This window comes from Panthera leo, chromosome D3, assembly GCF_018350215.1.
Source record: "Panthera leo isolate Ple1 chromosome D3, P.leo_Ple1_pat1.1, whole genome shotgun sequence".
Classification (NCBI taxonomy): Eukaryota; Metazoa; Chordata; class Mammalia; order Carnivora; family Felidae; genus Panthera; species Panthera leo.
Window position 1 is genome coordinate 12,597,865 of NC_056690.1, and position 12,930 is coordinate 12,610,794.

Genomic DNA, 12,930 nt, shown 5'->3' on the forward strand with positions numbered 1-12,930 from the left:
CACTCACCCTGAACACTTATTAGATGCAAGGTGGCGGCTGACCATCTCAGAGTCAGCACGGAGGAAGTTAGTTCCAGAGAAAATAAGACATTTGGATAGTTTAAAATGAAAAAAAAAAAAAAAAAAGAAGAAAGAAAGAAAGAGAAATAGAAAGAGAGAAAGAAGGAAGGAAAGAAAGAAAAAAGAGAGAAAGAAAGAAGGAAAGAAAGAAAGAAAGAAAGAAAGAAAGAAGGAAAGAAAGAAGGAAAGAGAAAGAGAAAGATAGAAAGAAAGAAAGAAAGAAAGAAAGAAAGAAAGAAAGAAAGAAAGAAAAACACTGTGAATTATAGCGCGGTCAGCCGCACAGAGGACATTCACCTCATTAGAGAGGTCACCCGCCAAGAAGAAGGACCTGTTTGGTGTGGCAGAGGGGGACGGAGCTCACAGTGTAACCCAGGTGAGCTGACAAGCCCAAACAGATTCACGTGATTCAGGACCTGCTTCTTGTCATATTTCTTGTAGATTTATCTTTCTGTCTTTGGGTCAAAAAGGAAACCCTTGCAGAGAACTGGGTTCTCGTTTTCCTAAATGGTCCCCATCTAGCATGGTGCTGATCTTCCTGTAACCAAGGCTCAGCCCGGAGTTCCCACACAAGTGGGTATAGACCAAGAAGGTGGACGGACCGAGTTTGATCAGCTTTCCTCTCTGCCTCTCCCAAAAAAGACCATTCAGTGGCGTTGAAAGGGTTTTGCTCCCTAGGGGTTGAGTGTACCTGGAAAGGGAGGCAGAAATTGCCTAGGGAAGATAACTAGAGGACCCCTGAATCTTCACCAGTCAACGACTAACCGAAAAGGAATGAAAAGGTCACTAGCTGTTCACATAGGAAAAGGTATTCAAAATCAAGGACTGCCCTGGATTCTAAGATTCTGTTCTTTCCATACTTACCGTTTTGAAAAGATTCCCTCTTTTGCAATAGAACCTGAGTGATTGATGGCTGCCCGCCTTTTCTCTCCTTCTCCTGCCAGCTAAAAGGTTGCAGGCAATTCAGGTGCCTGCTGTCCACCACCCCTTGGCCTCTGGAGAACAGGCCTCCATTTGCTGGGCAGTTGGAGGAGAGAGTGGGAGGGGGCCTTTCTGATGCTGAATCAGAGAAAGGGAGGGAAACGCTGCCGCCGGGAAGAAGGACGGAAAATGGGAAGGACGGAGGGGACGAGACGTTAAGCGATCTGTGTGGCACCGAGCTGGGATGCAGTGGGGGAAGGAAGGAGGCTGAAAGTCTGGGCTTACGCTTCTTTAAAAGCAGCTTCAACTCGGGACTGAAACTTTTTTGTTTTTAATTTTTTAAAATTTTATTTTAGAGAGGGAAAGAGCACACGCAGGGGAGAGGGGCGCAGAGAGAGAGAGAGAGAGAGAGAGAGAGAGAGAGAGTCTCCAGCAGGCTCCATGCTGACCATGCTCAATCCCATGACCAGTCAACTGACTGCACCACCCACGCACCCCAGGACCGAAACTCTTGAGCCACAGTCTTGATCGAGGGACGCATTTACCAACTAACAGCTATTGCAGACAGGGATGTTTAAAATATTACTTAATTTGGCAAAAGGTACAGTTGGCAACCTTCTGCCAGTCTCCCGGTGCCTTGTAGAATCACATCGTTTGTGACATTCCAAAGTTGATGAAGCGTTGCTTGGGCACGTGGAGTTGATCTTTCTCCAAGCGTTGTTCTTTTTTTGTCTGGGTAGGAGGGGGTCTCTTCCTGAAAGAAAATAAGAGAATAAGCCACCTTCTGAATGTCATTAAAATAAACAACCTTTTAGTGATTTTTTAAAAGCTGATTATTGACTTATGAAAGTCTATATGATGCCAGATTTGGGGGGGGGGTAGTGGGAAGGGAAATGAACGTTTAGTGTTTGGGAGTAACTTCCACGGGGCAGGCACAGGCTGACTCACTTTGTGCCTCACTTGGGGGGCGGGAAAGAAAGTAATGAGTCTTTTCATAAAGGGGAAATTGGCAGTTGATGGCATAGGAAGGGAGGAGAGGAAGGAATCGAGAATGATTCCCAGATTTTTGCCCTAAACTACTGAATTGGCCGTGGGGCATTCCTTAAGCTAAGGAACGTCACAGTAAGAGAAAAAGAGAGGGCTGGGGGGACTCTAATAGGCTGCCCCTTTAGGAGAGCTCCCAGGGCCTGAGGGACATCCAGGTGCCAATGGCCAAAACTCTAGGATTTCAAGTCCAGGATAGACACAGAGCAGGAGCCTTGGATTTCAACATCAACCGTACAGACAGGCCCAGCGAATACTGAACTCTGTACAGAGCCCCGCCCACCATCTCACTACCCTCTGGTCTTGTCCACCTTCAAGGCTTTCCTATGGAAATGGAACCACCCCCCCCCCCCCAAGGGCAGCTACTCTCAACCTCTTGTCCTGTAAGTCTCGGTAGACGATCTTGAGAGTGACAGTGACCGTGATCAATAGCTCTCCAGGACCTACGGCTTTCCCAGCAGCCTTACCTACTAGATCCCACTTCTGTAATAGGAGTCTTTGGGTTGCAAATGACAGAGAGCTAATTCAAATGACCTGAAGCAAAAATGGACTGCCCTGCGTGATGGGTTTGCCTGGTTCCTACGGGGAGCAGAAGCCAGGGCAGAATTAACACAGTCAGGAGACGTCCCAGGGAGATACCGGTGAAGGATAAAGGAAGAGGGGCAGGAGTAGACCAGGAGAGCCTTCTGACGGTGTGATATGCTGGGCTGGTACCCGGGAGAGGAGAGAGGGAAGGAAACAGGATTCACCCAGAGTGAAGAGAAACGGCCCTGCTTTGGGCCCACACCATGCTCGGTCCTCGGCTGGAGCACCCCGGGCACGGTGTGGCTTCTGAGTGAACACAGGCAGATCCTAAGTTGTAGACGTCGAAGGCTTCCAACCGTGATACTCACAGGGGAGATACTTGAGCGACACATCTCTGTGGTGCCCCGGGTAACCAAGAGAGAAGCTTTAGGCATAGCCCGCTCTGAAATGCCATTGGAATGTGCCCTTAGATTCCTGTCTGTCTTTCTCTCTCTCTGTCCGTCTGTCTCTCGTCCCTCCTATCTTCTGTCCTCTCTGTTGACTCCACGTTTCTTCTGGGCCTCATCGACGTAAAACCAAAGATGGCTGTCAACAACATCAGGCTTAGATTATTTGTAGAGAAGCTTCCAATTTCTAAGGAAGGGAGACCCACTGCATCCCAGCATCCACCCTCATTGCCACAAAGGGCTCACGTGTTCGCCCTGAACCAATCCACTAACACCAAGGGGCCGGAGATGCCCTTGATAGCCAGGCTGAGTAAGGAAGGGGAGAAGGGGACCTCTGAGTTCCAGTCCCACCAGAATGACACAGAGCAGAGAATGGCAGTCCAGAAGGCAGGAGAGTCAATAAAAGTAATAGACGTCCACCATCACCTTTGGGGCAAGTGCGAAATCGGGAGAAAAGGTAAATTCTGCATCTGGGAGGGAGCCCATACAGCAGGCCAGGGGAGCACCATTTCATTCTGCGGAACGCTAGTTAGAGGTTAGTTTGGTCAAGATCACTAAGGTTCGAGTTTGTTGGGCATTGGCTTCGATGGAAGGGGAAGAATAAAACGCTCAAAATAAAACTGAGTACATTCCCTCTGAGAAAAGTAAGTAGACGTCAGTGGCAAATCTCAGGAGTCTCAACTTTAGCCTTCAGCGGTGGCGGCCGCCATTTGCAAATGACACGTGTTCCCGATCAAGGCCATGGAGGGTAGAATTCTCACCCCAGATCTGCCACCTTCCAGCCGCACGGTCTAGGCTTACGACCTGCTTGTTTCTTTATCTCAAAATGCAAAGGGGGGAGGGAGCCTTTATTTTATTAAAAAAAAAAAAAAAAAAAAGGTCACCGTAAGAATTAATTAAGACCGTGAAAGCACCTAGCACAGTGCCTGGAACTTTGGTGCCTGAAAGAGTCCGTGCGCTTCAGCTAATGTGGGCTTTCTGCCCTCTGGTACCAGGAAGCCATGCCAGCAAGCCTGAAAAAGCCTTTGCTTCATAATCCAATAATCCCATGGAGCCCTAGGAGGGAAAGGGAAAGTGTTCCAAGCCCAACGGGCTATTTTTGGGAGGTGAAACATCATCCCATTATTTGCAGAAGAGAAAGGGGACAGGGCAGAGAGTGGTTCTTCATGTTAACCTATGCCTACAGTTAATAGCGCCTTGGGGAAGGTTCCATTAGGCAGAGAGATGTTTCAACATCCTAGAACACAAAGCACCTTTACAGTCGTCCTTGATTTATTGCATCTCTGGGGCTGTCTTCTAACGCCAACCACAATCCGTTTAGGTCTGCCCGAGTTTCTGCTTATGTAGATTCAAGGGCATGGCCACAGCCCGGAGTGGAGGGAGGGACCCAGGGACTCTTTTGAGAGTCTGTTCTTAGCCTGGCCCCACTTTTGAGAGCAAGGAGACGCTCCAGATTCCTTTGGAGTTTGTTTCCTGAATCTTTTGGAATCTCACCTGGCTAATCTAGATATTGTTTTCGGGCAGTGATTTCAGAAACGAAAGCACAGATACAGATGAGATCTCAGTGTTGGGGAGCACGGCGTGTGCCCCGGCTGGCTGGCAGGAGGTAGCGAAGCCCGGCCTTTCTCTGTGGTCTGACGAAATAAAGCGAATGGCGGAGAAGAGAGCTCCCTTAGTAAGTATGGGTGGGAGGATCCTGCTGTTGACTTGGGCAGGTGGGAAGTGAGTGCTCTGCTGGCCACACGCAGATCCTGCACAGACGCCTGACGGCTCAACTCAACTTCACGGCCACCCTGGGTGCCGGAAGGAAGGGGCGGCTCTGTTGATGAGGAGAGGTCAGGTCACAACGGCATTGTCTCAACTTGCAGCATTAAAACACATAATTAGAGGGGCACCCGGGTGGCTCAGTCGGTCAAGCATCCGACTCTTGGTTTCGGCTCAGGTCACGATCTTGCAGTTTCGTGGGTTCGAGACCCACCTCTGTGCTGCCAGCACAGAGCCTGCTTGGGATTCTCTCTCCCTCTCTGTCTTCCCCTTCCCCACTCATGCTGTCTCTGTCTCTCTCCAATAAATAAAACTTAAAACAACGCACAATTAGACTAATTCCTACGATTATGGAGTGGGTAATATGTGTTAGACTACCTATCTCATGTAATCCAAGCAGATCAAATAAAGACACTGCACAGAAAGGCAAACACAGAAGCAAAATGACCCATCAACTCCAGGCCTCGTTGTGTTCCCGAGAGAAGGGACAGCTCGCGTCACAAGAAAATGTGCGCCAGAATGTTCGTAACGTCTTTATTTACAATGGCCAAACGCTCGGAATGGTACAAACTCCTATCAAAAGAAGAATGGATGGACGCATGGCGTTATATTCATGCAGTGAAAACCGTGTCGAAATACGAAACAAAACTATTGCTGCACACAACTACACAGATGAAACCACCAATATTACCTTGCGTGAAATAAGCCACACACAAGAGCCTACTCTGTTTGACCCCATGTACGTGAATTTCGAGGACAGACAAAACTAATTGATGGAAGACAGAAGTCAGAGTACTGATTGCCTCTTGGTGGGAATTTGGATTGGGAAGCAGCACGTGGGAACATTATGGGGTGCTATCTCCTGATCTGGGTGGGGGTTACACACACACACACACACACACACACACACGTGATAAAAATGTTACTAATATATGTGTGTGTGTGATATGTATATTACACATCTATATCAGTAATCACTGAATATTAATGCACTGTCAGCAGCTTACTCTTCCTGTGCGATACCTAAATAAACTTGCAAAGAACGAAGGAAAGGGAGACAGGGATGGCGGGGGAAACAAAGACCCGCACAGATTCCCACAGCTAGTAAACGGCAGACATGGAATTTGACCTCAGATCTGCCTGGATTCGGAGAACACTTTAAACTACTGGGCTATCCCGCCTCATAGCTGGGTTTCTGTTGACTATTGAATAAACATCTGTTGATGGATGGGTGTCTGTTTATGGAAACGTAGCCACATTAGCTCACCGGCATTCAAGATTTAGATCCCGGTGAATTCCCTCTGACCTCTCCTCTCGTGCCTCTCAATGCCTCTCGTGGTTCTCAACGAGGAAAATTTAGCTCCAGCAAGGCTATAATGAGCTTGCACTGCAGGCTGAAGTTTCGTGGTGAATCTAGCCTCCTGTTCCTGGGCCGTCATCAAGGGAATGTGGACAAGAAGAACAGAGACAGGTATTGATCCTTGTTCATTACTTAAATGCATATGGCGGCAGGCAGCTCTGCTCAATAAAACCCTGACAGAGACGCCTTAGGCCTGAGTGATGGCCCCAGGAACACCCAGCTCCTCAAGGGGCCTGAGACTCAGTTTCTCCAACGAAACAATGGGAGTGTTGGTAGCCAAACTGGATGGCTTGGGAGGCTATTATGGTTACACTCCCAAGTGTTTGCCAGGTATTTGGATAGTTCTGTATTCGTGGAGAGGGAGTAAGTTTTCTCCTGCTAAGTTTAACTTAAAAACGGAGTATCGAAAATACCGTGGGATTGTTAGAATTTTAGCCTGCTCATAGAAGTAACACCGAGGGTAGGAATTCTCACCCCAGAGGCCGACTTCGTGTTCATCCTTGCTTTGCTGCCTGTCAACACGGGGAGTTGGGGCAAATGCTTTGCCTCGAGATCTCGGTTTCCACTTCTGAAACTGGAGACAGTATTCCCATACAACTCACGGGGCTGTTGTAAGCATGAAGTGAGTTCCAATGGGTATCCCAGTGCTTGATACAGACTGCTCTTGCAATGAGTAAGTTATCACGCTAGAGCCAACGGTGATTTGCTAACGATGACAACGATGTTCAGGACGGCTCGTATTTTACACGGAGTCACCTTTCAGCAGTTCAACTAACCAGGTAAAAGAAACCCTTGAGATTTATATCACACTTAAGTAAAAGTCAACTCTAAGACACCTTATGATGGCTTTTGATACACCACCTAATCTTTCTGGTTCTTTGTTTTCCCATCTACTCACCCATGACCAAGCGCGGGCTTTTCCTCCGTTACCTTCCCCGGGGTCATGCTGGGATTTAACCCTCATTACTGGCCTGACATCCAAGAGAGGAGGAAAGTGGGTCACGCTTCTGGGGTCAGGTCGGAGCACCTATCGCCTCAGGGCTCTGAGTCCATAGAAGCTGAACAGATGCAATGAGGGTTCCAGCTTCACCGCCATGTTGAAGAAGTTGGGGGAACGAGAGGTGGTTCATCGATGCAAGGGTGAGATGTCTACAGCATCTTGCAGCCTGCAGAACTTTCAGACACTTCCTAGAAAGGGGCCGGGCCGACTCTTCAAGCCGTGGGGGTTCAAAGTCTGGAGAGCCAAAGTCTTCAGGGGCATCCTTCTAGATGTCCCTAGATGATACGTCAGAATCCTAGACCTTCCCAACCATGGCATTATCGGAAAAAATTGGTCACGGCTGAGCACGTAAACCTTTCTGGGGCTCTGTGACTGTATCAGACTCTCAGTCTGATCTCCAGCTGTGTTCTCTCAAAGACTGCAGGAAATACAGCCCTCCTTGTAAGGTACCAAAGGGGCTCCTTGACCCTCACACTTAACCTTCAACTGCTTCTTAGTGGCCATCAGATTCTCATTATTCCTCTTCAGAGCATCAATAAAGCTTAGCAACAACCAGCCGACCCCACTGTCCTTGAAAGCATTGCCCTTCCGTATCTTTCAAGTCTCCAAATTATTGCCCTTAAAGTGAGGTCTCCTCCACTGGTATGTTTTCCTTGGTCACCGCATGTGAAATCTCCAGCACCTGGGCTTCCACCTTGCATCAGCGGCTGTCGGTGACCCCTCATCCCGCTTGGGAGGGAGTCCTCTTTGTCCACTGGACTGTGAGGGGGCCGAGCCCCAATCCCCTTCATGCCCTCTGCTTTCTCGCATCACTCTTGGTTCCAGCTGCGTTCATCCGGCTCCTCCAAAACCGCAGACTCTAAGACAGGAGTAGACCTGTGAGAGATTCCCCCAGAGAAAGGTCTGTGAACAATGAAGAAGAGGGAGCAAAAAAAAGCAGGGAGCGTCTTCAGACCATGATGGAGGTCCAACATCCATGGAAAGAGAGAACCTCTCCCCACCCCACCCCACCCCCCCCCAAAAAAAAAGCAGAATAAGGTAGGAAAAGTCTCAAGCTGCAGCTCAGTTCCAAAATGTTTGGGCCAGGCCAATGAGAAGTCTTCACGTCAAAGGTGCCTGTTACAGGAGTCGCAGGAATAGACCTGCATCACTTTCCCTTGAAAGGGGGGTTACTGGCTGGGACGGTCCAGGGGAAGCATAGTCCCCACGCAAACGTGGTGTTGGATTCAGAGGCAAGGCAGCTGGGGCCTTCAGTCAATAATACACCAGTAGCAGGAGATCTGAGTGGTGCATTTTCGAAGCCACCAGACTGATAAACCCCAACTAACCCGAAATACCTACTCTGGGTCCAAAAACGTGCTACACTGAGGGTGTAGTGGTGATTCAGACACACGTGGTTTCTGTTCTCGAGACCTCATGGGAAATAGGAACGTGCACACGTAACCCATGAAAATGTGTGTGACGTGTGTAATCGTACATCAAGATATAATTTTATGCATTGGCTATCAACATATTGTCCTGTGTGAGATGATATATCTTATACACCTATATTAAAATATAACTGTCAGCCAAGATAAACGTTCAAAGGGAAAGAGGCACGGTTTTGTGGATGTAGAAAACAAAGTCATCTGACGTAGGACATAGGGTCAAGGGACATCTCCCCAGAGTGGCGAGCCTTACACTAAGGTCAGAAGGATGAACAGGGGTACATGGGACAGGAGGGGGAGAAAGTTCCAGACAGACGGGACAGCGTGTGCCAAATACGTGTGGTGGGAGGAGAAGGGCACCTTCAAGGAGAAGAAACCCTTCTCCTTGTAGGTCCTTGTAGGCTCCTTGGAGCAGTGGTCACAGACAAGACCCAGCAGGGTAAACACTGCGAAGGGCCTCCATTTTTGTCCTAAGCACCACGGAAAACCATCGGCGGCTTCTACTTGAGCGGTGCCGTGTCAAGATGTCACCAGCGCTTTCAAAAGGCAGCTGTGTCTATGGAGCAGAGCAAGAACGAGAATGGGGCACAGCACACATGGAGTCAAACGGGAGGCCGCCGCAGGAGGCACATGGTGGTAACTGGGACTAAGAGGGCAGCGGAGATAGACAAAAGAACGCGATTCCAGAATGTGTTGTTCACCGATGCAAGGACACCAGGGAACAAACAGACTCTTGCTATGGTTTTGGTGCCTTTGAGACACCCATGTGGAGACGTGTAGAGGCATCTGGTTATAGTCCCTGGAGCTCGAAGCAGCTGCCTGGGAGACAGATATAAATTTGAGAACCACTGGTATAGAGAAGGCACTGAAACCACGGGAGTGGATGAAGTCACCTCAGGAGAAAACACAGGGACTGAGCCCGGACGACCTCCGATATCTAATGGCTGGGTTGAGGCGGGCGGTAGTGTGAGCGGGATGGAGAAGCCATAGCGGGAGAGGTAGGGTAAACTGGGAGATTGGTGGGAAGTCATGAAATGATTCAGACCAAGTGAGAAGTTGTAGCAGGGGGGGAGCGTGTTTGTGTCAAATGCTAACATGAGAAAAAAGAAATTATCCATTGGAAGGCCCAGTATGATTAGCACACCCATGGTCCTTAGTATCAGGGAGGTGGTCCCTTAGTATCAGGGAGGTGTTCAAGGACCACACAGAGATGGGTGTGGGTGGAGAGGCGGGGAGGTAAGCCAGGCTGGAGAGAAGAAAGAGTGGGAGGTGAGAAAAGGCAGACGATGAATCCAGAAAACTCAACCCGAAAGTTGTCATTGAAAGGCGACTCCCAACCTTTGATTGTCTGGTCCGAGGAAGCTTGCGTCATACCCTTCCACGTGTGGTCCTGAAAAAGAAAAGAAGCGTCTCTGTACATCTTTCTATCTAACTTTGAGGCTTGAACTTCCCTTTCTGATGAGTTCAAGCCTAACGGAGCACAGAGCTTTGAAGGGGTAAATCTCAAGTGCTAACATACATCCACACACATTCACACACACACACACACACACACACACACACACGCACACACGCACATTTTAAGATGCTTATATACAAGCTCATAATTCTCCCTGGACACCAGATAGCTCTTTATAGGCTCCATTTTGATGACCTAAGTATACTACAAATTAAACAGCAACATAAGGATTAAATTTCCCTCGAAGTACCACAGCTTTGAGGAAAAATAAGAGGAAAGCAAGCAATGTCTGCACGATCACGTTGTGGTTTCGCCTTTGCCTTCATGATTCCAAAACTTGGCGAACGCAGGCTTACACAGCATGTCAAACCCATATGACAACAGCCATCACACCCCACCAGCACCCCGCCCCCCAGCATCTTCTCCGGGCTGTCGTCCGTGGGCACAAAGGAAGTGGGATGACAAATCCACGTTCCCACGTATTCATGAGTGGAAGCAGGGACCTGCAGACCGGCCGGAGTCTCAGACGAGCGGATTCAGACACAGCCCCCTTTGTTTTAATCTGACGGCCGTGTATTCACGGCGATCGGGGAGGGCCCGGGACCGAATAAGGACAGTACGATCTTGCAGTTGCCTAGCTCCTTTTCATTACGCCAGGGCGACGGACAGCTGTTGCGCCAGCTCGGCTGGCATCCGCTTGCCCCTTTAGCGGGAACGCACCTCTCCCCCAGTCCCTGCAGTTAGAGAGCCTGGTTTTCGCAGTGCAGCCCAGTAGACCGTGATTGGTTCGGGCATCGGCAAGTGACAATAGACAGCAAGTCGCAGAAGTGATGCTAGGCCTTTTGTTGGGTCTACTGGGAAAAGAGGGGCTCCCTTTCTGGTGTAATGCAAGCGGGGTGCACAGTATATACGCCTGCTGCTGTTGGAGCCACACTGTCAGCTTCATATGGAGGGAAAACCTTCCTGAGGACGGAGCCCATGTCCAAGGAAGCAGGAGTGAAGGGTAAACAGTATGAAACTCAGCCTCAACTCTATCATCTGAGTCTTTGGGTTCAAATCCAAATCTACCAACGGATTTGGTACCAAATCAAATTCCAATCTACCAACGGATTTTTTTTTTCCCCCAGTACCTAACGCCTACGAGTTCCTTTTCACTTTATCCTCCTGCGTTGGGATTCTGTGGCTTTCCGCTGAGAGTCCTGATTGACCCAGTCTGTTTCGAGGTGCCTGCGCTATAACGAGACGGCGATTATTCGTGGAAACCATTTCCGTCTTCGCTTTCCCCGTGGATGAACTGCAGTACGGATGGATTCTTTGCATCTGGGCCGTGCTTCCTGTTTCACAGCACGCCTCCCCCAGGGGTGGATCTTCAGAGTGGCCATCCTATTTGGTCCAGCCCGCATCTGCCCGACATCTGTTCCGACTGGTCCATCTCCATGCTACACGGATTGATAAATATTTGAGCTGTCACCTAGGTGATCGCATTTATGCCACAAACCAAAGCGGGGACAGACCAAAGCCAAGAAAGCCAAGTGCGCTTTTACAGATCGCCGAGATAAGACTGAAGTGACTTCTCGAAGCGAATCAGCGGCCGGACCCGGGTCTGAAGTTGGGACTCGTGTTCCCGGAGCTCTCTGCATCTCGCTGTGTTTTCCACAGAACGTAAAAACACACGACAGTTTCCCCTTATGATTGATCAGAAACCGAGCGAAGGGGTTACAGCAAACCTCAGGAGGTCGGTTTCATCACCCTCGTCGTTTCGCGTCAAAGGAAGAGGACACTCGGTGGGGTTAAGTTCATTTCGCTGGGGAGTGGCGAAAACAGGACTTGAACTCAGATCTGCCTTCCCTCAAACACTGTGTGGTCTCTAGCTCCAAGAGTCTAGCTGCGGACACAAACCTTTGTTAATCGAGCTACAGACTGAGGTCTGTCCCTTGCCAAAGCGGTGCTCTTTACCATGATTGTCACTTAGGCCATGGCTCCGCACACGTGGGCTCCAGCAAATCGTATTCCCGCTGACGTGGCTGATGCAAAACACGGCCAAGCCTCCAGGAGCGCCTGGTGGACTGTGTTTCCGTCCCACCCCATTACCAGATGGCAGCAACCACCAAAACGCAAGAACCGAGAAGTTAATTCCTATGTTGATCACACACCCCAAAATACCTACCGTCAGGATAGAGGACTCACCACGTCCAGGGTCTGTGGTCTACATGTCTGGAGCATCAAATACATTTCTGGAATTGAAGGGGAGGGAAGAGACCTCTCAGGTCATGATTAGGGTGAAACCCCTAGCTTTTCAAGATCCACAAGCCCTCCCGGGATCGTGGACTTTCTTGCAATTTTCGGAGACATCTAGAACTCTGCTTCTCGGTCCCGTCTCTACGTAAGTCACTGCCCCGGCATGTTCTGTTTAGAACAGAGGTTTAGAACCAAAGTCGCTACATGCACCTAATGTCATATTTTTCAATACATCTCCGAAAAGTTGGATGATGACCAGACGTTCTCCCATACTGGTGCAAGAAGCCCGTGTTTATTTAACTGATACATAATAAGCCCGTTTGCTTTTACCTTTAACCTCTTAAAACCCTCTGTGGTTTTCATAGATTTCCTTTTCACGTGTGCCGTGATACCCACTTCCGTTTTCATTCTACATAAAAGCCGTATACTTTCCGTCAAGCCTGGTTTTTTTTTTTCTTCTTTTTTTCAGTAAGAATCCACTGGAGACTATTGCAAAGCTAAGTAGAATCTCTCCCCGAAAGCTAAGGAAGGTTCCCCCCCCCCCCCCTTTATTTGGATCTGTATGATAGGATCGTTGTAAAATACGATGGAGGTGTGAACCTCGGAGACATTTATTTGAGGAACAAAGGCTCCTGTGGCTCAGCTTCCAGTGCCCATCACCGTATTAGCCAAGACAGGATGGATTT

General features: G+C 49.1%; 1 long non-coding RNA gene across 1 annotated transcript; it reads right to left on the bottom strand.

The window, feature by feature from the left end:
• Positions 1-1,420: 1,420 nt before the first annotated feature.
• On the bottom strand, positions 1,421-12,719 carry LOC122204072. The gene is made up of 3 exons (XR_006195467.1): positions 12,174-12,719; positions 9,886-9,937; positions 1,421-1,735 (listed from the first exon to the last, which is right to left on the bottom strand). It is a non-coding gene; the product is annotated as an uncharacterized LOC122204072 (long non-coding RNA).
• Positions 12,720-12,930: the final 211 nt, after the last annotated feature.